Genomic DNA, 26234 nt, shown 5'->3' with positions numbered 1-26234 from the left:
GGGGTTTTTTTTTTTATTTTTGAGAAAATTTCCTGTTGTTGTTCACAGTGGCTGACTTCATTTTCTTTCCTTTCAGCAGTATACATCATTCCCTTTGGCCACAGCCTCATCAACGTTGTTTTGTTAATGAGTACCATTCTGTTAGGGGTAAGATGCAACGTCAGCATAGTTTTGCCTTACATTTCTCTGATGATTAATGGGCTTGAATATTTTCCATGTTTATTGGCCATTTGCATTTCATCTTTCAAGGTCTTTCTGATTCCGTTCCATTTTCGGATTCTGTTTCATGATTCCATTGATTGATTGGATTATTTTATCTTTTGTGTAGTTTTCTGAGTTCTTTGTATATCCTAGATAGCAATCCAGTATGTCAAATAAATAGCTAGCAAAATCTTTCTCCCAGTCTCTATGATGTCTCTTCACTCAATCAATGAGCTGCTTCCTTTGTGTTATAGAAGCCTTTTTTTTTTTTTCAAATTCTATTCAGTCCCATTTGTCTATTGCTGGCATTATTTCTTGAGTGACCAGAGTCGTCTTCAGAAAGCCCTTCCTATGCTTGCATACTAGGGTATTTACCCTCAAATTTCCTCTATCTGTTTCAGAGTTTCAGATCCTAAACTCTGCCTTGGACCAATTTGGAGTTGTTGGTGTGTGTGTGTGTGTGTGTGTGTGTGTGTGTGTGTGTGTGTGTGTGAAAAAAGGGAAAGAGAGTGATCCAGTTTCATTCTTTTTCACGTGGATACCCAGTTTTACCATCATCATTTTTTTTAAGAGAGTGCTTTTTCTCCAATGTGTATTTTTGACATCTTTGTCAAATATCACATAGCTGTAGTTATATGAGTTTATACTTAGGTCTTGCATTACACTGATTTGTATTTCTGTTTTTGTGCCAGCACCATGCTGTTTCTGTTACTATGGCTATGTAGTATGGCTTGAAACAATAAGGTGGTGCCTCTAGCTTGCTTGCTTCCTTCCTTCCTTTGTTCCTTCATTCTTCTCTCTCTCTCTCTCTCTCTCTCTCTCTCTCTCTCCCTCTCTCCCTCTGCTCAGAACTGCTTTGTGTATCTGCGATCTTTTGTGCTTTCATTGTGAAATTTAAGATTTTTCTTTTCTATTTCTATGAAGAATAGAATTGCTATTTTGATGGAGATGGCACCAAATCTGTAGACTGTTTTTGGTAAGATGACAATTTTCATACTATTAGTTCTTGTAACTCATAAGCATGGGTGGTCTTCCCATCTTTTAGTGTCTTCTTAAGTTTCTTTCAATGAAAACCTGACTTTCTTGAAATAAATCAATGAAATCGGTTTAACTTTTGGCCCCCTTGTTAGTAGCATAGGAACAACTCCACTACCTGTGGTAACTCCCCTTGGAGAAAATTATTATTATTATTATTATCATCATCATCATCATCATCATCATTATTATCGTTATTGTTATTTTGGTTTTCTGAGACAGGGTTTCTCTGTGTAGCTTTGGAGCCTTTCCTGGAACTCACCCTGTAGCCCAGGCTGGCCTCGAACTCACAGGGATCCACCTGCCTCTGCCTCCCGAGTGCTAGGATTAAAGGCATGCTCCACCACTGCCCAGCAACCCTTGGAGAAAACTGTATCTGACCCTTCAAGGACATCACCTCCTCTTCTATGGGTAAACTGGTTGCAGGTACTTCTTGGTAGAGGGAGAGAGAAAGACTGAATTAAACTAAAGATGGGCAAACTCAACATAAACCAATGTTAAGCATGGACACAGTGAAGGTTAATCTCTCCTTGAGGGACCCTCTATGTGGAAAACCCTAGTCACCATCTCATGTGTATTTGTTGCATGCCTTATATATGCTTAAAATTATGAGACGACCAGCCTGAGCATGTACAGGTTGTCTAATAGTCTGTCAGCCAGGGTAAGGACCCCCAATACTGTTCCGGCAGAGCAGCTTCACCTCCAATATTCATAAAAGGAACTCCAGAAAAGAACTTGAGGTTCTTGAGACGCAGTGTGATAGAGCTGCTCATTCTACAGCATGTTGATTGATTTGACAACTCAATAATGTAGCAATTGCTGTGAAAAATTAAATACTAATAAGCTGGCCTGGAATGATGGCACAGTGGATGAAGACATTTACCATTCAAGCCTGACAACCTTAGTTTGAACCTTAGAACCCACAGAAAATTAGAAAGAGAGAACTACTTCCACAAAGTTGTCCTCTGGACCCCACACCCTTGTCCCCACACATATCTTGCATTCATGTGATAATAAGAACACAATCCCTTTTTAAAAAGTTGTTCATAATATGAAGGTAGGAAAGGAATAGATGTATTCAAAATAGATTCAGAGCTGGAGAGATGGCACTTATTACTTGGGCATGATGACCTAGGTATACACCCCTAGGGCACATACAGACTCAGATGCAATAGCAAGTGTCTGTGATCCCCTCACTCCTATGGGCAAGCTGGGAGGTGTAGACATGAGAACCCCAGGAGCCTGAGGACCAGCTATCCTGGCTTATACAGTGATAAATGAGAAAGCCTGTCTCAGACAAGGATCAAAGTGAGGATGGGCATCTGAAGCTGTTTTTCAACCTCTAAAGCCACTCCCCAGTATAAGACATGCTTGCATTCACACACAAGCACACCTCCACACAGCATCATTATAACATATGCATATGTGTGTGCAAGCACACACATGAATGGAAAAAAATAAAATCAAATACCCAATTAAAATCTATTCCACCACAGAATGTTTTAATAATTTAAACACAGCAGAGTGAATGCTGACAAACTGCTGAAATAGCAAGTATTTTAGGCTCTAAACTAACTTTTCTGTTGAGTGGGGATACAGGGCAAGTTAGTCATTTCAGAATGTACAAAAAATTGTTTGAAGAAGGAAATTCTCTTTTTAAGCAAGTGAAATTGGCATCTATCACCAATAATTCTTTTAGTACCAGACCTTGTCATCTGGAAAGAATGTAGGTAGTTTCCATATTTTTTTTTAAAGTAGAAGTCCTGACATTTAGCAGGAAAATAGGAATATGCTGCACCCTGGTTATCTGGGTAGGGGTTTCATCTGGGGAGTCTTCAGCTTCCTGATAAAACAATTTTGCCAAATCTCCCAACACGTCTTCAACTGGCAAATCCTACCCAACATTTCCAGGATGCCAGTTTGTGTCACACATTATGAATCACAAATACAAAAAAGTGAATTGATTGTCCAGAAGCCACAGAAGAGTCGGCTGAGGAATTAGCTTTCTGCTGATGTGTCTCAGTAGCTTATTCCACCTCTTCTTTAAGGCCTCCTAAAGTACTCTGACCCTCAAAGCTCCAGGGAACCTTTAGCAGTGTAAATGAGACAGGAAAATGGGATTACTTTCCCATATCATTCTCGATTGTCATAGCAACTATCCGTAAGTGCACCTGGTGATTTGTGCTTTTCAAAGTTCTAGTTGGTATCTCTTCTTGCTATGCCTAAAACTGTGGCAGGATCCTGTGCTGTTACTCCCTTTGGGGGAGTGGGTCAAGTAGACACAGAGTCAATGACACAGACTCTGGGAGAATTTTGAAATAATAAGCTCAGTTTATTCAGCAAGAGGCAAGCCTTATATACCCTCTACCCTATCCCAGGGGAAGGTCTGACGGATATGCATCTGCTGGTGTGACATGGTTGCCTCTCATTGGCCCAGGTCATCTCCAGATCATGTCTCAGATGTTGTTGCTAAGGCCCTTAGGCAGATCTGGGTTGGCTCTCAGAAAGTGTCTTATTACTGGTTTGGGCTGGCTGGCCCTCAGGCCTGATACAGATGAGTCATCCTACATAAAAAAATTTGTTTTTGGTGGGGAGTAGAGTTTATTTGGCTTATGTATCACAGTCCATTGAGGGTAGACAAGAACTCAAACAGGGCAGGAACATGGAGGCAGAAATTGATTCAGAGGCCATGGAGGGGTGCTGTTTACTGGCTTGTTCATCATGGCTTGCTCATCCTGCTTTCTTATAGAACCCAAGACCACCAACCCAGGGATAGTACCACCCACAGTGGACTGGACCTCCTACATCAACCACTAATTAAAAACAAGCATACAGCCTGATCTTCTGGAGTCATTTTCTCAACTGAGGCTCCCTCCTCTCTGATAACTGTAGCTTCTGTCAAGTTGACATAAAACTAGCCAGCACAGAGACCAAGGACAATGAAGTGGGGTCTTTGCCTTAGCTTTGGAACAGGAAAGCCTGAAGGACTTGAAAAAGCAGGGTCTATCTGGAAGGAAGTTAACTCATGTATTGATCTTGTTTTCTTTACATAGGCAATTATGAGGTCTGAAACCTCTGAGGTCTGTTCTAAAACAATGTTCAAGAGAATGTTTTTAGCACCTTGAAGAAAATCGTGAGAAATACTGTTCTGGGACCTAAACATCCCTGCTTCCCCTTAAAGTAGTAAGAGTTTTGAACAGTATATTTTTCCTTTTGTTTTTTCTCATTCTCTTTGTTCTTATGACCTTTCCTCTCATATTGCTGTACCATGTTAATGAAATATTTTCTCTTTTATGTATCAATTTTCATTTACTAAAAGAATTACAAAGCCATGGGAGGATAAGATGACTGGAAACAGAAAACAAATGACGAAATACATTTTTTTCTTGGTCTTGTATTTACACATGTGGCTTTTTTAATAAGGGCAGAAGGCAGTCTATACTAAGTCACTTCCAGTACAGCTAAATGATTTCTTCTGAAATTCAAAGAGTGTCATTGGCTGACAGAAGGCCACCAGTTTCCTCAAATAAATGAAAACACCCATTTTAAGTATTATTCAGGCATGATCCTTTAGTGCCGTATTCATGGTTTTTTGCATATTTTCTCCACTAAAGTCTTGTATCACATGTGAATTCAGATGGGAATTAAGTTGAAATAAAGAGACTCATTGTGCTACCAACTCACTTCCTCTAGAAGGGGGTGGACTCTGCTCTTCCTCCTCCTTTGAATCCACATTTGTTGCGAGGAGGAGGCTGCATCTCCTTTGAATTTATTGTTGCTATAGAAACATGTGCTCCTCGTTGACCTTTTGTTTTTCAAGGAGAAAGATAAACATGCCACCCACAAAGAGGCCCAACTAGAGGCTATTCATGAAGAAGCTTACCTCCACACTCACAGCCTGTGGGGCTGCAGACAGCAGCTTCTCCCAAACCCTTGGCAGCAGTGAGCACCAGCTGTATTAGCACTGGGGCTCTGTGAACCCTTTCTCTTAGGCCACATCCCATCTGTCAAGAGAGAAAGAATGGTTCGGGTCAAATAAAGAGAAGCATTATGCAATATAACCCCCAAGGCTAATATTTTGAAATAACAGCAGGCAGGCCACCTGAGGTGAAGGGTAATTAATAAAAATATCTCTAATTGGACACTATGCTTATGTAAGTGTCCAATTTATACAAGCTTAATGCTATAGATGAAAAGCTTGATGGAGGTGAACTCTAATGTTTATAAATTCTGGAGACTATAAATAGACTTTAGATTTAGACATCACTGGACCCCGCAGCTTAGAATTTGGACTCAAATCACAATATAATTGCTTCAAACATATCCTGAGTCTTCACAGGGCTTTTTACAAAAGTGATATATCTGGGGAGATATTTCTAGGTACCTGTGTGTAGTTCAGGAACTACTTACTCCACCATACCTAACATTAGACTGAACAGGGAACACTTCTTTCTCCCATACATGCTTTTGGTCATGCCAGTAAAAATGTCAAAATTACCAGTCATTCTCAAGTTTTTCTTTTATTCTGTTGATAGTTCCATCCAATTTGGCACATAAAAACTGTCAGGAAGTCCATGATGCTCACTTCCAAAGGATTTCTGGAATGTCCTTCTTAATTTCCTCTGCAGCTCCTGTCCAAACTAACATTCCCTCTCAACTGAGTCTCCAGAATAACCCTTCTTTTTGCCCCAGAATTCTCTGTTCCTCATGCAGCAACCAAAGAGTTCATTGACAAAGTCAAGCAGACTCACTTCCATGTTAGAAGCTCTAAGGGTCTTACAACCATTCTCCTCCACGGCTGCTTCCCCTGCCTTACCTCATTCCCAAACCCCAATCCCCAAATCTTAATAGGTGCTGATTCCATCAGAACTAGGCTTTCTTTGGAGCTTTAACTTGACTAGCCTTTTAAGCTACCTGTTTTTATAGGTGTTGATTTTAAATAATCTTATCCAATAGCCTTCTTCATAATAAAATTGTAAACCAACAGCTTAAACAATTAAAAAGAGAAAACTCATTCCCCAAGACTATAATTTGATCCAAAGATTTTCTACAACCCTTTATGCTATCAAAGCTTGTTATTTCTTCATTGACTGGCTGCTTCAGACTACCAGAAGGTAGGAGTAACCCATGGCTCAAGGTGCAGAGTGTGCAAAATTCTCAGCCCTACAGGGAACAAACTTGCAAGCCTCTCTCCAAAAAGTTCATGGAGAATTGTTGAGAGGAGACAGAAAGAATGTAAGAGCCAGAGGTGGCCGAGAGGAAATATCTTTTCAATACAGTAGGGAAGATGTACATATGAACTCATAATAGTTGCAACAATGTGTACAAAGCCTATGCAGGCCCAAGACAGACAGAATTCCAGCCCAGAGAGGGCATTAGGTACATAATCCCACCCTCAGCCATGGAGGTATGGGTAATTGTTAGTGGATAGGAGAGAGAGGAAAAAGATTTCTCTAAAAGTAATAAGTTGGCCAATCTCCAGTGGTCAGTTGACACATCTAAGAATATTTGGTGCAGCAAAAATTGTTCTTGAAATAAAGAAAAAAAAAGAGAAAACACAACATAGTATGGGAAAGGATGTGTAGGTGGATCAATGGAGAATGATAGTGAATATGAACATGACATGTCTGAAACTTAACTTACAAAAACAAAACAAAGGCATGCCAGCTAAGCAACATTTGGGGGGAGTTAAACACATACACACACATATTTATATTACTAAGTTGACAGATGTGGTGATACTTGCCTTTAATTCCACTATTTGGGAAGCAGGATCAAGTATATCTCTGTGAATTAGAGGCCAGCCTGGTCTACAAAATGAGTTCCAGACCATCCAGAGCTACATAGTAAGGTTCTGTCTCAAAACAAACAAAAAACAAAAATAATAACAAAAAAATTGCAGCACATTTACACACAAAAAAGTCAGCAAAACAAAAAACCAAACACAAAACAACACAACAAACAACAATCAAATATCACGAGAAACCTAGTCTCTCACATCTATCATTGAAGACAAGTCTCTGGGGTTCTTTGTTTCTCACTCCTTCTTCCTTCCTTCCTTTCTCTCCCTCCCTCCCCCTCTCTCTCTCCCCCACTCCCTTCCTCCCTTTTTTCCTTCCTTCCTTTCTTTCTTTCTTTCTTTCTTTCTTTCTTTCTTTCTTTCTTCCTTCCTTCCTTCCTTCCTTCCTTCCTTCCTTCCTTCCTTCCTTCCCATGCAATAATATTTTTCTGTTAGAACTGAACAAAAGTAAAACTTACATCTTAGACCTCACACATCATGGACAAAAATGATTTAATCCATGGGTAGCTTTGTGTAATTTCCCACCAACACTCTAGGTCTCCACATCTCTCTTCCTCAAAGGGTCCTTCCCAAGGTGGCATGTGGCATTGTTGCTTTAGAGGAGATTTAGAAATGTTCCTCTGTGTTTGGTTTAGCACAAAAGAAGGAACAGTCTTGCTTGGAATCTTTCTAAGCTCCAGGAAAGGAAGCTAGTGTGCTACACTCTCAAAATTTTCCCCAAATCCCTCATGTTAATAGTTCAGTGTAGTTTTCATGGTTTCCTAAAGAAAGCAAGATTCCTCATGGTAGTATATTTTTAATTAAAGAGTACTTATTCAGGTGGAATTTTCCACATATAGAATTAGAGACACATGAACAATTTTATGATATTTTCTTTTTTTCTATAACTAATAAAAATGAACACTTATATCTTGTTTTTTTAACAATAATTTAAGTAACATATTTTCCCTTTACCTCTAGAGTAATAGTAGCACCAATCAAACTAGGTTTTGATTATAAAAAATGTTTTTATCTTCCTAACTATAACATTCATTTCCCATTTCCTTCTTATGAGTTTTGATAAAGATTTTACATATGCCGTTCATTTGATGATCTGTAACCCTTTACATCACTTGCCTTTAATTCCAAAGTGGCCCCAACAATCATAGATTTTAAATGCTTGGGAATTAAAAAAGATATTAGTATGATTTCCTCACTCTTGAGTGTTCCTGGGATAATCTTTCATTTTAGGCATGGTGTTTCAGTTTTTATAACCTAGTAGTTTACAAATTTTGATTCTCCAAATTCTTAGAACTTCCACAAAGATGAAGCAGCTTTGGAGAAGATGGGGTCCAGAGATCAAGGCTTTGAGTTCATCTTCCTTGTATTAGAAAACATCGCCTTGATCTGTTTTTGGATACTGGAATCATTAATATCAATTATTTTGAAGAAGTCATTTCTATCCCCACCCAAAGTTCAACTCTATTGTTTGAACACCAGCTTGTAAATCACAAGACAAGGATGAAATTGGAGTGAGTTTAGCTCCTACCCAAGTAACTGAGTAGATTGGGACCAATTAAAAAATGTCCATTTATTTTCTAGATGGATCAGAATTTACAATGGTAGGAGAATCTCAGGTACACCCAAATGTGTGTCCATGATCTCTCTATGTTTCTATATCAAATTTTCCCGTTGTCTTTCAAGTGGACCATACTCCTCCAGACTTCATTTAAGACAAGGTAGACAGTGAACCACAGTCAGATATGGAGGAACATGCCAGTAATCTCAGCACTTGGGAAAGGTAGAGGATAAGGAGTCCTTGACCAGACTGAGCTACATAGTTTCAGGCCACCCTTGGCTACCTGAAGCCCTTTCTCAAAATAAGAAAGAGAGAGAGAGAGAGGAGAGAGAGAGAGAGAGAGAGAGAGAGAGAGAGAGAGAGAGAGAGAGAGAGAGACAGACAGACAGACAGAGACAGAGACAGAGAGACAGAGAGAGACAGAGACACAGAGACAGCGGGAGACAGAGAGAGAGACTGAAAGATGGAGAGAGTGAGAGTTATGAGACTCACAAAGAGACAGAAGGAGACACAGAAAGAGTGACAGAGACAGAGACACAGAGAGCGAACATTTACACCCCTTGTTTCTTTTTTCTTTGCATCTAGGTATTCCAACTTTGTCTAACAATCTCCATTGGAAATCTCCATTTGCTTGCCTCCAGTCATTGTCGTATCCAAAATCCTGCTTCTCTCTCCAGACTTAATTAAAAATCTCTGTCTTAAAAAAACAAAACAAAACTATATCTTCTTTGAAACTTCCTGACTTCTATCATAAGTCAGAAATAACTATTTATTGTGAATCATATGCCTTGTCCTTCGATTTAGTGCTAAAACCATCTGCTTCAGCTTGCTGTTGGCTCATGTTACGTGCTCCTCATCACAGATTTGTGTGTCGTCATCTAGCAATCTCCTCTATTTCTACACGATACATGTATATAATATATAATATTTGGCACAAAGTAAATAAGAGATTTCAGTCTGGAGTTTATTAGAAAGAAATATGGAAAATCAGAAGTCTCATTTTTTGGCAACATGAACCCACACAACTTAATTCTGTAAAAAAACATTTCCTAAAAAAATTCCTTACTGCCTATGTTTGGTAGCCACACCATCATGGTCAACATATAAAAATTTATCAATGAATTTGTCTCATAAAGACCCTGTGAAGCCCCTACTAGGTATACATACATATTGCAATGCGGAATGATGGTTACTGGAAGTTTAATGGATTGGCCCAATCACAGCTGCTGCCCTTCCTGGAACTTGCAGGGTTTGGTTCTCTCATTTCACCATGTGGGTCCCAGACACTGAGTTCAGCATGTCAGGCTTGGTTCTGGCATCACAATACACTAGTAATTGCTCCTACCATCTTGCCATAAGGGATTGTTCTACAGTCAGGCTATGCTTTAAACACCCTAGGTTGAGATTGGACATACTCAGGTAACAGTTTGCCACAGATTGTGATAGTGCTTTGAGAGAGGCTGAAAGAGAAGTTCTTAAAATTGTGAATGAAATAATCAATACCCCACAACTGAGGCTCAGCATGGAGAGAGGCTACTAAAATAGGAACAGACTTTAGAGGCTGGATGTACAGAATAAATGTTGTAATGGGTGTTATTTTACTTTTAATTTCATTTTTCAAAGCATCCATTCTGCTATACAAACCCTTACCTTTTCATGCTAAGGGACACAAATATCCTTAATTACCATTTACCATAATGCATATGACACGACTATCCTCAGACTTCTTACTTCAATTGTTATTCTCTTCCAAAGGCAATATGTCATATAACCCAAAACCTGTCATAAACAATCTGTAATACATAGCTTACTTTATACACTATGTCTCATCTATGTCTACAGGATTTCTTTGTTTACTTCCACGTCCCTTTAGAGTCACTTCCTTTCAATTGGTCAAACATAAACCAGAATTTGCTATTTGTCTTCCCTTCTCTTCACTACAATAGTTTTCTGTATACTCACTCCCAAGCTGGTAGGCTGGATTCAGCTGCTGTTTTTTTCTATAACTCTTGTTGTATCCTGAAATAATTCAGTGAAGACCCTCTGCTTTCACCTACTATTTCATTAGTAAAAATGCATACCAGGGGCCTGTGTTCATTCATGTTATGTAGATAAAAATCATCCTTCTGCAAAACATAGCCTTCCAAGCAAATTTATGCTATTCTTTCTTCTGGAAATTACACGAAAACTTCCTTGTAAACATACATAAAGTATACTCTGGGCCATGTGTATAGAAGTCATATCATCAAGACTTTTAAAAAATTCTATGCTGGGAAATTTGTTCTTCCCTTATTAAATGGAATATGTTTAACATAACATATCTTATTCTAAGGATCATTAAATATATGGAAATTAAATTCACTTAAATACATATTTATAGAGAAAAAATACAAATCTATTCTAGCCCTGAGAATGGAAATGACAGGAAGACAATCTTTATTTTTAAAAAATCATGGGATAACAAGAAAAAAAGAGAGTGAAGAAAATTGCAATATTTTATGAATAAATACAATGTTGAGATTATGTTAGGATATAATTATGCTGTGGAGCCTCGGCATGCATCATATATCTTTGAGTGGATGATGGCGTCATGGGTTTCAAATAGTGTGAAGGGGTTTTTAAGGGATGAAAATAAAATAAAAATGTGAGTTTGTCTAGAAGAAATATCATGAACAAAAGTTCAAGAGCTTGCAGCACCCTTAACTGTTAGAGGACTTTTAAGCAGTTTATTTAATAGCTTGGGTGTGGTTGCACAGGTATGCTGGGACCAAGGCATGCAGGTTCACATACGCCTTCTACAGATGTGGCAGTAATTTAGCTTTAATCTTGGAGATGATGGGAAACTTCTGGGGAATTTTTAATGGGAAAATGACATGCTTAGACTTATATTTTGCATTCACTAGAGAAAGCTCTCTTGGCAGCATGTAAAGGAGAGGATGCAGGCAGCTAAGACTGTGAGTAAGAAAACCAGCAAGACATGCAAGAGATATTAACAGCTTAGTATCCAACTAAAGACAGTCAATGAGGAGCAGATGTTCACTTGATCCTCATGTCTTTTATTTGGGAGATCATGTGGCCCCATCTAGGACAGGAAAGGAGAGGCAAAAGTTCAGAGGAAGTAAAGAGAAACACAACTTCCAGTAAATTATTTGACTGAAGATCCCAGACAGTGAGTAGTTCTTAGATATACTTTAATAGTGCTGCTTTAGATGTGCTTAGATGTTCTTAGTAGTAATTTGTAAAAAAGAAAAAAATATTTTGTTGAGCTACAGAGTTGAAAGTCACTGCTCTGGTTTTTGGTGGACGAGTTCCCAGGAGAGAAGGCATAGACTGAAAAAAAGATCTGAATTTGGAAGTTGGACATCCAAACAAGAGAAAAAACTTTCAGCAAGTAATACATGTAAGAAAAAAAGCTAGAAAATATTTTGTAGAAACCAAGAGCATAGAAAGAATGAATTCAATATTGAAGATCATTTAGATTTTGGTATCATTTTTGGCCTCTGCCAATTCAGCTTTGGTAATACTGAGTGGAAGACACGGGTCTTTAACATACCAGTTAAAAAGAGTGTAATGGATCGATGTTTGAAAGGTGAAGATTGAGAATATTACTAAACTGAAAACAGAATAAAAGTCTGAAAGAAAGAGGATGAACCAAGATGTAAAGATGAGGTGGACAAGCTAGATGGACTAGATTTCAGAAGTGTTAGGGAATCTTCTTGTAGAAGAGTTGAAGGAAGATAAATGAGACGATTGTGGAAGGACACGTGACTGTTAAATATTTGGTACCCAATGGCATCATGTTTCTATGTTTAGGGGAAACAAAGAGGTCATCAACTCATAGATGGGAGGACACAGCATATATATAGACTACCAAGCAAAAGAAAGGAAGAAAGAATTATCGAAGAAAAATAGGTAAAGCTTTCTTTTACTCAGTCATTGTAAGTTTTTCTATCACTGTTCATATGATTTCCTCATATGTATGCTTTGCAGAAGTTTAAATAAATTAGTGGTCATTGATTAGTGTTTCTTTCTTAATTTATCCATTCTGTTTTCTGCTCTAGTCTCCACATTGCTTCAGCTTTTAAGATTTCCCCTTTTTCCTCTTCAGAACTCCTTGACAGAAGATGTTCACAATGCCCTGAGTGGCAGCAAAGAGGAGTATTCAGGCCTGAGCACTAGCAATACTTCCTGTATTGTTCTGGCAGCATTTGGTCCTGTCATTCTGTCTACCATTCTATCTGCACTGTGTGTGTCTCCATCCACCAGCCAGTGCTCTGCCCCATCATCTCCTTTTCCTTGGAATCCTGAACTACTATTGTAAAATCTGTGTGGTCCCGCTTGCTCCTCTATTATTTATCTCTTTTGTAGACACATGCTAACGCCATGTATTTTCACTAGCTTCAAGCAAAGACTTGGATTAGACAGACCCACCGTTGTGGACATCCATGCTCTTCAGGCTGGCCTCCTTCATGGTGGAAACATGGCATTAAGAAGTTCTTAGTATCTAGTCCATTTTATAGATCATTTCAACAACGATAGGCAGAGACAGAGAGAGAAGCATGGAGACATAGAGAGATAGGGACAGAAAAACACGGAGACACAGAGAGAGACCTAGAGAAATGAAGGGGCATGGAGAGAACACAGATAAAACTTCTTCCCAGTTCCTGTGTAGAAGAGAGTTTCTATATGGTGGCAGCATATTGTGGTATCTCTGGAAGTGATAAGTCTGGTATGACAAGTATAGTTGCTAACTTCAATGGCTACACTTTAAAAAATTAATTTTTGTTTGATAATTTCATACATGCCTATTATGTGTTATTATCAAATCCACCTTGTTCTATAGCTTCAAATTCCTCCCCTATTCCTACTATTACTGTTTTTCCTTTTCAACTATATGTGCTTGTATTTAAAACCCAATTATTCCACTTAAAGCCTGTTTGTGGGTGGATATGGACAATATCCTTGACCCTGGGTAGCCTCACAGGAGTTGCACCCTGGAAGAAAAAAATCACTTGTCTTTTCCTGCATGGCCAGGCTTATATACTCAGTTGTAAAGATCATCCCAAGCCAATACTGCATCCCAACCATGTCAATGATAGAGCAAGTCAGAGACAGGAATGACAGGTGGCAGGATGCATCTATGTCATCAGAGACTGTCTAATGGACAGCCCCTGCTCTGTTCTCTTCCCCCAGCATGGCCAAGATATTCTGATACCTGCCCTGGAGTCTGAGTGCTTTCCCACCTTTCTCCTTCCTTGGTTATCAGCTCCAGAGCATCAGTCTATTCCTACAGTCTCTTGAACCTTCGTTATCAGAGATGCTCATGTCAAAGCAACAACAAAGCCACCCATCTCAACATCTGATGGTTCAGGAGTTTTCTACCTTGAAGGTCAGAACTAACTCAAACTGCAAATCTTCAATCAGCCCAAATCTAGGGCTCAACTGAAAATTGTACTGATTTTGCAGAAATATTTAAAGCAATCTTATTCTAACATCATGCTGTCCTCTAACTGTTTACCTTCTCTAAAATATGAGCTGAGACACCCAGCTATTGCCTATGGGCCTGAAGTTAGATTCAATACAGGAACAGCCTGTAGTTACATAATGAGTCCGTAGTTAAGAGATTTTCTGTAGAAAATAAGAACAGATGAGTCTAATTCGAGAAATCATATGATGGCCTTTAGAAGGTAAACATAATGAATAAAAATAAGACTAAGGAAATTAAATTCTTGAGCAAAATATTTTTTCAATTTCCCCTCAAACAATTTTTTATTGCGTAGTTTTTGCCAAAGCATAAACTTGAAGATTTATATGTTCATTAGAAACTATCTCTGAAGTTGAAACTCTTCAAACCTGTAGAGGGAAATAAGATTTCTGTCTTGTTATTTCTTAATTCATTATTAATGGAATTTTTTCATTTTTTTGTATTTATTAAAGTGGCTATGAAATGTCAGAAACATGAATGTGATTTATATCTATTTCACATCAGTAATTAAGACATTTAAAATAAAACAGTCTATTTTCACTTCAAATTATTGATTATTCTATTTCATGGTCATGTGGAATACTCTGCATACACTTGTGGTTGAATATTAAAGTATTAATGAAAATCCCAGCACCCAGGAAAATTAAGCAGGAGGACCTTGAGTTCAAAGACAGGCTGGGCCACATGGCCAGACTCTATCTTCAAACAACAACAACAAAGAAGAAATAAGCGGGGAAAGGTGGTAATGACATGTAAGCTTGCTCAAAGGAACAAGTAGTAAGAAAATGAAAATAAATGTAGCAGGGAGCTTGGAGCTTCCCCACTAATAAACTATGACCACTTTAGCAAATTTTCTCCTTTCATTGACCCATTTTCTTATCTATAAAAGGAGAATGCATGAGCTTGGTTTTTAAACAGAACCAAGAGCTGTCTTCTTGGCCTTACTGGGAACTTGTAACAAATGTTATTTTGAATTTTTACTCAATCAGGAATTCCAGAGATGCAGCTAATAATCTGAGTATTGATGAGCTCCCGAGAGGACGTGACTCTCACTAAGTTTGAGACGTACTAGACAAGATAATGTTCAATATCTCTACTCTGTTCCTCATGGTTATATTCTATAATTACTTCCTCTTAGGTTCATTCACGGCAGATGTTACTTCTTTTATGACATATGTCACATACTTCATGTCAGAATTATGATGTATCTCCACCATCTATTACTGTATGTCATTGGGGGAAGTGATTACATTTAATTATTTTGTGTGTGTGTTCGCATGTGTATGTGTGAGCATACTCCTGCTGCACATGGAGGGAATGTGGACAGCTTGCAGGAGTAGATCCTTTCCTTTTCCTTTATGGGTTCTAGGTATGACAGCGAGTGTCTTTATTTACTGAGCCATCTCTCTGGCCCCTAGATATCCTTTCAAGGACTTTCATCTTATTTTTATATCCTGTACAGTGTTTGCCTAGAGCCATACACATGTTAGATGTTTAGCAAATGATTTCCAAATTAAATTCTACATTGACTTTTATCTTTGCTGGAAACAGAAAAATACAGGTCATTATTAAATTAAAGATTAACTGACATAGTCCCAATGGCAATGGTAGCCATTAAGCCTGATATTCAGTGAGAGACTTTCATAATAAAGCTTGTGAGTCTTCCAGTCACTCGTCTATCCTCATCTTGACTTGGGGTATAAAAGACTCCAGGAAACAGGAGGACCTGTTAGAGAAGTTGGTGCTTAGTCATAGTTAGTGTTGGGTATAGAGTCTAACATCCTTGTCTTTTTTTTTCTTAAATTAATCCCTATCTTGGAAAAGTTGAGCCTCAAATGGTATTTTCATTCAGATGTGATGGTTTAGAATACAGCTCAATGGTGCAACATTGCTTAATTGTGCAATGTGCTGGGTTACATCACCAGTACTGCTCAAGTAAATATACGTGTTAAAGTGATGTAACAGGTATAATTCCTATTTTTCAATAAGTTTGTTTCTTATACGTTATATACATATCCTTTGATTAAAAATATCATATATTATAAGTAGCATTTATTAAATTTTTCTCACTAACCTTCAAAAATAAATTTATTACATAAATACATTGTATATTTTCCATTTGAAAATCCTGATTATCGAAACTCATACTGAATAATGGTTTTGGGTTACGGAAGAGGATTTGTAGTTGCACCAGTGTTTAATTCTTTTTCCAAAAGTTCAACAAAAAGGCACATCCACCAGAACTCACTGTTCAACTTGACTTCTGATATATGTAAGAAGAAACGTGATACTCCAAACAGTTCAAAGCAATAATGATATCAATAATAAAGTTTGCTCTAGAAATAGAGACTTCATTTAAAGGCAAAAATACTAATTTGTAATTTTCAAATGAAATGGGACTTTATTGTCAGCTTGTGGAAAGCAACCTATTGTCTTGGCAACAGCCTGGATTTTTCGAGGATTTCCATTGGACCCCTTTTGGCCAACAACTCAACTGGATGTAACCCAGTCCTCGTACTGGAAGCTTCATTTGGTGACAAGAGGTGGCCAGTTGGGGTTCCCTCTCCTTCTTTATTTGAAGACCTCATTTGGATAACTATCATATATTTTAGGAGTTTCCAATGTACTGGGTTTCCATGTCACCCCTCAAGTGCCTCTCAATTCCAGCTATTTCTCCCTTCATTCCTTCCCTCAACCCAACCCACCCCTGCATCTAATCCTCCCATTCCTGTCCTGCTACCTCAGTCTACCAATAAAATCTATTCTAATTTCCCCGCTTAGGAATATCTATGTATCCCCGACCCCAGTCCCTTTCTGTATACATAACCTCTATGGGTCTATGGATTGTAGCTTGGTTATCATTTACTTAATGGCTAATAGTTACATGTAGTAAATACATACTATATTTATTTTTCTAGGTCTGGGTTACCTTACTCAGGATGATTTTTTTTTCTAGTCCCATGTATTTGCTTGCAAATTTCTTGATGCCATTTTTAGCATAACTTTTTATTGATTCTTTGGGAATTTACATCATGTACCCCAATCCCTCTAATGTCCCAATCTCCCCATATTTGCCCCTCACCCCTGTAGCACCCCCTAAAGGAAAATAAAAATAATATTAATTAAAAACAAAATAAAGCTAACAAACAAACAAACAAACAAACAAAAAAACCCACTTCACTCCTCTGTGTTTTCTGCCACTCTAACACCTCTTCCAGAGGCATTGGGAGCTGTGGTTTGCCATGCAGTATACCCTTTTGGCCAAATAGCTTTACTTGCAAGTGTTCCTTGCAATGAGTTGTTGGTCTGGTTCAAGGCCTCTGGTTTCTGGCACGCTATCATCACTAGGCCCTCACTGAACTCGTCTAGGATATCCTGCTGTTGCCTGAGTCATGAAGATCCTGGGGCTATGGTTCCATAGAACCAGTCTGTCCCTTCATGCATTCCAGCAAATCATAGATTGGGTAGGTGCTGAGTGGGGCCAACTAAAAGCCCTCTATGTGTGTTTTGGTGGTAGCTGATTTGGTCAGTCTGGGCCACTGGGACCACCCCCTCTTTTAGATGGGGTGGCAGGCCAGCTCTTCTACATCTATGGTGAGGGGTGTGGCCACCTCTCCCAAGTGTGGAAGCAGGTCTCCTGTGAGGAGTAGAACCAGATATTCTGCTGCAGTGGCCAGTGAGGGGCAGGACCAGCTATCCCAGAGTCAGTGAAGGGCAGTGGCATCTAAACATAGCCCTTGAATTTCAACATGCATGGTTTCTATAGCCCCCTATGGTGACATGGGCTGTGGAGATCATCAGAGACCCCAGCTGCAGCAGGACCACAGACCCAGACATGCCCCTTATTTGCAGCTTTGGGCTGAACATCACCATAGCCCTGTGGCAGTCCAGGTCACCTATATCAGTATAGCCCTGGAGGCAGCATGGCCCTTGGACAACAGCATGGTCTCAAGTGGCTGACCAGACCTCGGGTATCTGTGCAGCTTTCTGAGGTAACAGGGGCCATAGTTGATGTCATTTTTTAGCAACTGAGTGATACTCCATTGTGTAAATGCACCACATTTTATTTATCCATTCTTCTGTTGAGGAATATCTAGGCTTTGTACAGTTTCTGGCTATAATAGAACAGCAGGGAATGTGGTTGAGAAAGTGTCCTTTGGTCAGATTAAGCATCCTTTGGGTATATGCCCTAGCGTTGCACAGCTGGATTGAGGTAAGTTGATTCCCATCTTTATGAAGAACCACCACACTGCTTTTCATAAGGGTTGTGCAAGTTTTCACTCCCGCCAGCCATAGAGGAGTGTTCTCCTTGCTCCATATCCTTGCCAGCATGAGCTGTCACTTATGTTTTTGATTTTAGCCATTCTGACCAGCGTAAGATGAAATCTCAGAGTAGTTATGATTTGCATTTCTCTGATGGCTAAATTTTGCAGGTATTCCTAAAGGTCTTAATATAAAAACCTGGGGCCAGATATTGGGGTAAATGCTGAAAGATCAGAGAGAGAAAGGAACAAGCCACTAGAGAAACTTCTCACCACTACTGATTCCTCAGGATGAATGGGAGGCAAGATCCTATCTCTGTGAATCATCTGAGTCCTCAGCTGAAAGGCCTCTCAGTGGAAAGGGGCTGTAGCCAGAAAAGCTTTAGTTCCTGTCTCCTCACGCCTTATATACCTTTCTCCACCCAGCCATATCACTTCATTCCTAGTGCTAGGATTAATGGTGTGTGTGCTTCCCAAATACTGGTAGCACAGGCATGAGATCTCAAGTGCTGGGATTAAAGGCAGATCTCTACTTCCTGAGTGATAGGATTAAAGGTATGTGCCACCACTGTCTGGCCTTTATGTTTAATCTAGTGGCTGGCTCTGTCCTCTGATCCTCAGGCAAACTTTATTTGACACACAATATATCCCTACATCTAAAGATATTTAAATTTTCTTGGTGTTTCTTAGCCATTTGAATTTTCTCTATTGAGAATTTTCTCCCCATTTTTTAAAAATTTATTTGTCTATTATGTGCACAGTGCTGTGCCTGCATATAAGAAGAAGGCACCAGATCTCATTATAGATGGTTGTGAGCTACCATGTGGTTGCTGGGAATTGAACTCAGGACCTCTGGAAGAGCAGCCAGTGCTCTTAACCTCTGAGCCATCTCTCCAGCCCTGTGCCCCATTTTTTAATTGTATAATTTGATTTTTGATATTTAATTTATTGAGTTCTTTATATATTTAGGAAATTAATCCTCTACTGGATATAGAGTTCATAAAAAACCTTTCCCATTCTGTAGGCTACCTCTCTGCCCAATTCATTGAGCATGGAGAAGTCTAGAGGGTGTCTATGTAGAACCTTCACCCCTATATTCTTTTATAAGGGAAGGTATTCTGCAGGCTATCAAAATAGAAACATAAACACCAAACCAGCCATGAATCCTTTGAGCTACAATGTTGTCCTGCATGAAAAAATATACTAGGGCAATGGTGGCACGCTTGTAGGAGTAACCAATCAACTTCTGGTTTGACTTAAGACCCACTCTATGAGATAAAACCCATACCTGACATTCTTTGGCTGAGCAAGAACCAGAGACTAGATAGCCCAGAACCTGGGGTATAACCAAACACTCCTGGTCTTAACAATAAAAGAAATGGCTGGGCGGTGGTGGCACACGCCTTTAATCCCAGCACTCGGGAGGCAGAGCCAGGCGGATCTCTGTGAGTTCGAGGCCAGCCTGGGCTACCAAGTGAGTTCCAGAAGTTCCAGGAAAGGTGCAAAGCTACACAGAGAAACCCTGTCTCGAAAAACAAAAAAGACAAAAACAAAAACAAAAACAATAAAAGAAATGTAGTGATAAAAAGATATCCTCCTAATGTTTTCTGGCTAAACTCAGACATCACTGTCTTATTCAGCCACCACTAGGGAAGCTTCTTATTGCAGCAGAAAGGGACAAATATAGAGACTCACATCCAGACGTGTGTGTGTGTGTGTGTGTGTGTGTGTGTGTGAGAGAGAGAGAGAGAGAGAGAGAGAGAGAGAGAGAGAGAGAGAGAGAGAGAGAGAGAGAGATCTTGTAACACATGAGTATAAATGTGGTGTCTCCTTCAAATCTCTCCCTTAAGGACTCATGGAACCTTGTGGAAGAGGGCACAGAAAGAGTGTAAAAGCCAGAGGGGATGGAGGACACCAGGGGAAGAAGTCCCTCTAAATCAACTGAGCAAAGCTCCTATGAACTCACAGAGACAGAATCAGCAAGCACAGGTCCTGCAAGGGTCTGTACCAGGTCCTTGGTGGATATACTACACCTTTCAGCTCAATATTTTTACAGGAATCCCAAGCATGTGAATGAGTTGATCTGTGGTTTTTGTGTCTTTTCTTGGGCTCTTTTCCTTCACTTGGTTTGTCTAATCCAATTTGATGTGAGGGTTTTTCTTTTATCTTATTGTATTTTGCTTTGTTATATTTTGTTGTTAACTCGTAGAAGCCTGTTCTTTTCTAATGAGAGACAGGGGGAATTGATCTGGGTAGGACAGGAGGCAGCAAGGAGATGGGAAGAGTAGAGGGAGGGGAAAATAATTTATTTTTAATAAAAAAGAAAAATTTTCAAGATATGAATTCACACATACAGCAAAAATAGAAATCATTTTGAAATAACAGAAATGTGCCTTCAATGGATTTGACCAACTTAATAAAAACATTATACAAAAAAATTACAAATATGGAGGCAGATACAGAGATCCACGGCCAGGCACCAGGCTGAGTTCCAGGAATCCAATTGATGAGAGAGAGGAGAGATACTGCAGGTGAGGGACATCGAGATCATGATGGGAGGACGTGCAGAGATGACCGGCCACACTAGTGGAAACACATGTGGACTGGTGGCTGTGGAGCCCCCATGGGACTGGACTAGGCCCTCTGGACATGGAAGATGGTTGTTTGGCTCGAACTGTTTGGGGGGACCCCAGGCAGGGGGATCGGGATCTGTCCCTGGAGCATGGGCTGGCTTCTGGGAATCGGGTGCCTGTGGTGTGACACCTTGCACAACCTTGGTGCAGTGGGAAGGGGCTTGGACCTGCCTAGACTCAGTGTGCTGGGCTCTGCTGACTCCCCATGGGAGACCTCGATTTGGGGGATGTGGGGATGCGGGGTGGCTTGGGAGAGAGGGCTGGGGTGGGAGGAGGGAGGAGGGGGCGTCTGTGGATAGCATGAGGAGTGAGTAGAAAATTTCTTAATAAAGAAAAATTTAAAAAAAAATTAAGAAAAAAATTTACTGTTTGAAATCTTATTGCCTGTGTAGGCATTCAATAACTTCCACAATTATGCCATGAAATATTTTCATTCATCAAAATAAAATCTCTCCTTGGTTTTCTGTCATCAATTTTCTTACCTGTAACTCTTCCCAGACTACTCCCCATAACCTCCATGATTTCATGTCTATTTTTATTTTTTTGAAATAAGCCAATGAGTCTAATTTTTGTCACCTATATACTCTTGGTTGTGGTAATTTTTTATTGTTAGTTAATATTATATTGTATGGCTAAGTAATATTTTGCCCACTCATTTCCTCATTGTAGACATATCAACTACTTCATGTAGACATGAAGATGCGCTTCCGATTTTAATCACATCACTGTAAGAATTCTTATTTTCAAAGATCTGGGAGAACCACAGCAAAAACAGCATCTTCATAGTGTGAGAAGACTACCATACTCATGAACTCAAGGACCATACAGTTGCCCGTACAAGACTTGAATAGAACCAAACCAGTCAGCATTCTAGCATGGAGTGGAGGCAATGGGCTCATGAGCCCCTACCCCTAACTGAGAAGCTATTGGAGGTTTATGGTTTCTGAAAACACTCTAATTACTTATCTGACTTCCCACTTATAAGGAAGTTCTGACTGTCAAAATCCACTGCCTGTGTGAGCATCATCAAGACCGAGGTTTCTGATTGGTCTGGTGAAGATGAGCTGGCAAGCTTGGGTTCAGATGATTTATGTTTGGATGCACAATCCTCGATATTTTTATGTTTATATTTTATGCTTACATTTGAACTTTAAACTTTTCTTGTAAAGGTATCTATGTTTTATAGTCAAAAGAATGATATGATAGTATATTTGGATATAGTCCAAACTCTAACAGTAAAGTTGCCATGTAACTTAAAGAAGTCACAAATCTTTAGGTGCAAAATTTCTTCATTTTGTTAAATCAATATATTCTATATTTGGCTAAGAATTACTTAATAACCTCATGCCCAACAAATGGTTCTGTTAATAGTGATTAGGATACTTATATCTAATTGCAAACTTCAGCTGTGAAATTTTGGGAAAGTTATTCACAAGGAAGATTTAAAAAAAAAAAACACAACTTGTCCTGTTGTCTTATTTAATTTTGACTGTCAACCTAACAATGTCTAGTGCTACCCTCAAACAAGTCTCTGTGTGTGCCTGTGAGATATTATCTAGAAGACCCACTTTAACTATAGACAGCATTATTTCATAAGCTAGGGTAGACTAAGAAAAAGCAAGCTGAGCTCTGGCATTCATCCCTGTTTCCTTCTTGCAGATGAGATGTGACCTGCTGATGCAATGGTTGTCCCACTGTGGTGGTCTGTATCTTTAGTGTAAGACAAAACAAACCCTCCCTGCCTTAAGTTGCTTTGGTCAAAATTTTGTTATCTCAGCAAAACAAGTAACTAATGAAATGATAGAACACTTTGTCTATGTAATGATAAAATACTTCAGGTCATAGCTTATTTTTAAGATTTTTAGCTAAATATTTTATGAGGGTATGCATGGAGAGTTGAAAAATAAGTGATAGCTGCCATCAACACCATCCAATTTAGTACAGGGCTGCAATCTATCAAGTTAGTAACACAAACCAATTCCAGACAAGTATTACATGATCTCAATATCACGAAGATTCTGCAGTGACACTTATATAGGGCTAAGGAGTGGATTGGTGGTTTGAAGTGGGTGGGGTAGGTGAAATAGAAAGTCAATCAGCATGAAAGGTAGGTTAGAAAACATCACTAAGTTCTAACGATGCACTAGTCTGTGCTGGTGCCAAGAATAATATTTATGAATCTAAAGTTTCATTAAACGAGTAGATCTTTGTTAAGTATCAGTGATGTGGTACCATGAAAGTAATGAAGTAGAAAATAGACAAAGACTCAGACAATTGCCTCATGTTCTGACTCCTATACAGATTCTAGCCCCTAAGTTCCATTAAGTATGTACTTATGGAGTGTGAGTACTGGTATAGGTCATCCCTCTTGAAAGGGGATCGGGGCAGAGGAGCAGTCTTAAGAATAAAGAAGGTGATAGACTGTGTTCGACAAGAAAGTGAAGAGGGCTAGTGGCCTGGGAGAGAGAAGCAGGGCTGCAGGCATGGGAGGGAGCAGATGAGGCAGAGAATCAAGCTAAATAAAGCTTATGTGAAAACGCTGGAGGTAAACCTGGTACTTTGTCCGTTAATTAACCATGAATCAAACAAACAATAATGGTCTTTGTGACCTGTAGCGTACCCCTTGTCTGTCTTTATATTTCCTAACACTGTCCGCTGCAGTGTCGTAAAAACCGTTAGAGCAGATTTTTTCCCAGCAGTGATGTGGAAATGCAGTTACACAGAACAGAAGTTTACTAAATGCGTTTGCAAGTTTTGGGGCATGATATTGATCTGGATGCAGATAAGATGATGAGAACATGAGATTCTGCACTGAAGAAAATCAGGGTTAAACTGGCTCTGTGTTCCAAACAGCTAGATTCTGTAATCAGAGCTCTCCCAGATGGTCCCAGAGGCTCCCAGGGCAACCATGTGAAAATAAAGGTATGAGGCAATAAGAGAATTCTGGATCCTGGGGATTTATTTATTTATTTTTTAACAAATCTGTTTCAAAATAGTTTATCGAAGTTATCTAAGGACTGAAGACATTTCAATGCAGTTTATAAAATTTCAAACTTAATGCTCTTTTTTGGAAATTGAAAAAGCTTCGGGTTTTTGTTTTTTTTTGTTTTTTTTTTTTTGATTAGCCTCTCCTTTATAAGAAGATCCCGCTTGCTATAGCAGGGATAAGTTAGGGTGAAAGAGAAAATGTTGTCAGAGACAACGGGATGGAAGTTGGAAACTACTAATTAGATTTCTGCTTGAGGCCATTTCTAAGACCGTGACACAGTCTGTACACACACACACACACACACACACACACAAGACCCTGACTGAAAGAGCAAACTTTGGTTTTGATTTTAAGCAAACAGCACATTTTGTGGAGTGAATAGCATAAACATCAGGAACTAATCTCTTACATAAGTGTTTTTATTATCTTCCCAAAGTTGAGCTCACACTCCAGGGAGAAGGGGGCAGGGTTTTATTCCACACACCCCTTTTGTTGGCTGACTGTAACATACAATTAAAGCTGTCATCTTTGTAAGTACGAGAGATGAAAATGATTCTTGTTCATATCTATCAGAAAAAAGCAAAACATTTGTCCTAAGGAAAGGCAGATTTTGTTTTAAAATGTTTTGAAAGTTTTTTAAAAGAGAACTTTAAAACACAGGGCGGGTCAGCTTCCAGCTAGAGAACTGTTTTTAATTAAAACCGTGTTCAACATGCTTGCTGCAGTTTTCCTATTTTTCTGTTACATAAAGATGTACTGATTCAGCAATTATCGAATCTTGGACACATTATAAAACTCTCTTCTGAGACGACTTAGCCAACAAAATCAGCTGTGCTTCATTAAACAATATAACACTATGAGGAAGAGTGTTTCCTAAATTGTTCCTGAGGCTTTCTTAGTTGTAGACAAGATCCAAAGTATGTAAAGAGCCTTCTCATATTTAATCTGATTGAAGAAGTAATATCAAAACAGCGAAAGTAAATTTATGTATGGAAAATCAGGGATCCTGAGAAACTGTAAAACTTGAGTAAGTCAGGCTCCATTCTCAACTTCATGAGTCTTTGCTTTACCACATGCGTAAGTGAAACTATTATTTAGCCCTTGAGGTAAAAGAAACTTTGTGTTCTAAGAAACATTGTTACATTTTCGTGTGCTATGAGCATGTTTTACCATAACACACACACACATACACACACACACACACACACACACACACACACACACGTGTTTATATATACATATAACATTTTTATAAGATAGTCAAACTACACTTCTACATTTGTAGTTAGGAAATTCAGCATCCCTTTCTTAGAAATTCATAAAACTTTCAGGCAGCTAGTCAAAGATGTAGATGACTCGATCATCACACGTAACTAAGATGATACAATTGGTATTTATAGAAAAAACACTTTCCCCAACAAGAATTAAATACACATTTTTTCCAGCACCCACAAAACATTTCCCAACATAAATCAGACTTTGTAAGGCTAAAACAAATCTCAAAGGTTTGTGAGAGTTTACATGATAAGGAGTGTGCTCTTTTATCATAATTAAATCAACTAATTTTAGTAAAAGAGAGAGAGAAAAAAAAAAACAAGAGCTCTGCCCACCGGGAGATAGAAGAACAAACTTCTCAGTAACTGATGGTTCAAATAAGAATCTTAAAGGAGGTGGAACACGTTAGATTTACACAGGGATAAAGTTTCAACAAGTCAAATATCTGGAATACTGGAGTGCACACAAAGCTGTTTTGAGGATAAAACTTATAGGACACATGCTGACATTAAAAAACAAGCAAATAGCCAGGCGGTGGTGGCGCACGCCTTTAATCCCAGCACTCAGGAGGCAGAGCCAGGAGGATCTCTGTGAGTTCCAGGCCAGCCTGGGCTACAGAGTGAGATCCAGGAAAGGCGCAAAGCTATACAGAGAAACCCTGTCTCAGAAAAAAAAAAACAAAAACAAACAAACAAAAAAACAAGCAAATGTCTTTAGTCAATAAGCTAATTAAAAAACAAAACAAAACAAAACAAAAAACCTAGAGAACTAAGAGTCAAATAAATCCAGAGAAGTCAGGTAAATGTTAAAATCAAGACAAGAGAAAAAAATCAATGCAATTGAACATTAGAAAACAAAAAAGCCCTTGGAAGTATGAAAATGGTGTTTACAAAAAGGATAGTATGAGAAAATCAACCTTTATTAATAGATCGATTCATTCAAAGCTATAAACTATAAAATCTCAACTAAATAGAATTAAACCATATGGCTAGTGTT

This window comes from Peromyscus eremicus, chromosome 18 (genome assembly GCF_949786415.1).
Source record: "Peromyscus eremicus chromosome 18, PerEre_H2_v1, whole genome shotgun sequence".
In the NCBI taxonomy this organism is placed as follows: Eukaryota; Metazoa; Chordata; class Mammalia; order Rodentia; family Cricetidae; genus Peromyscus; species Peromyscus eremicus.
The sequence above is the reverse complement of the archived record's forward strand: the minus strand, read 5'-3'. Positions refer to the sequence as shown.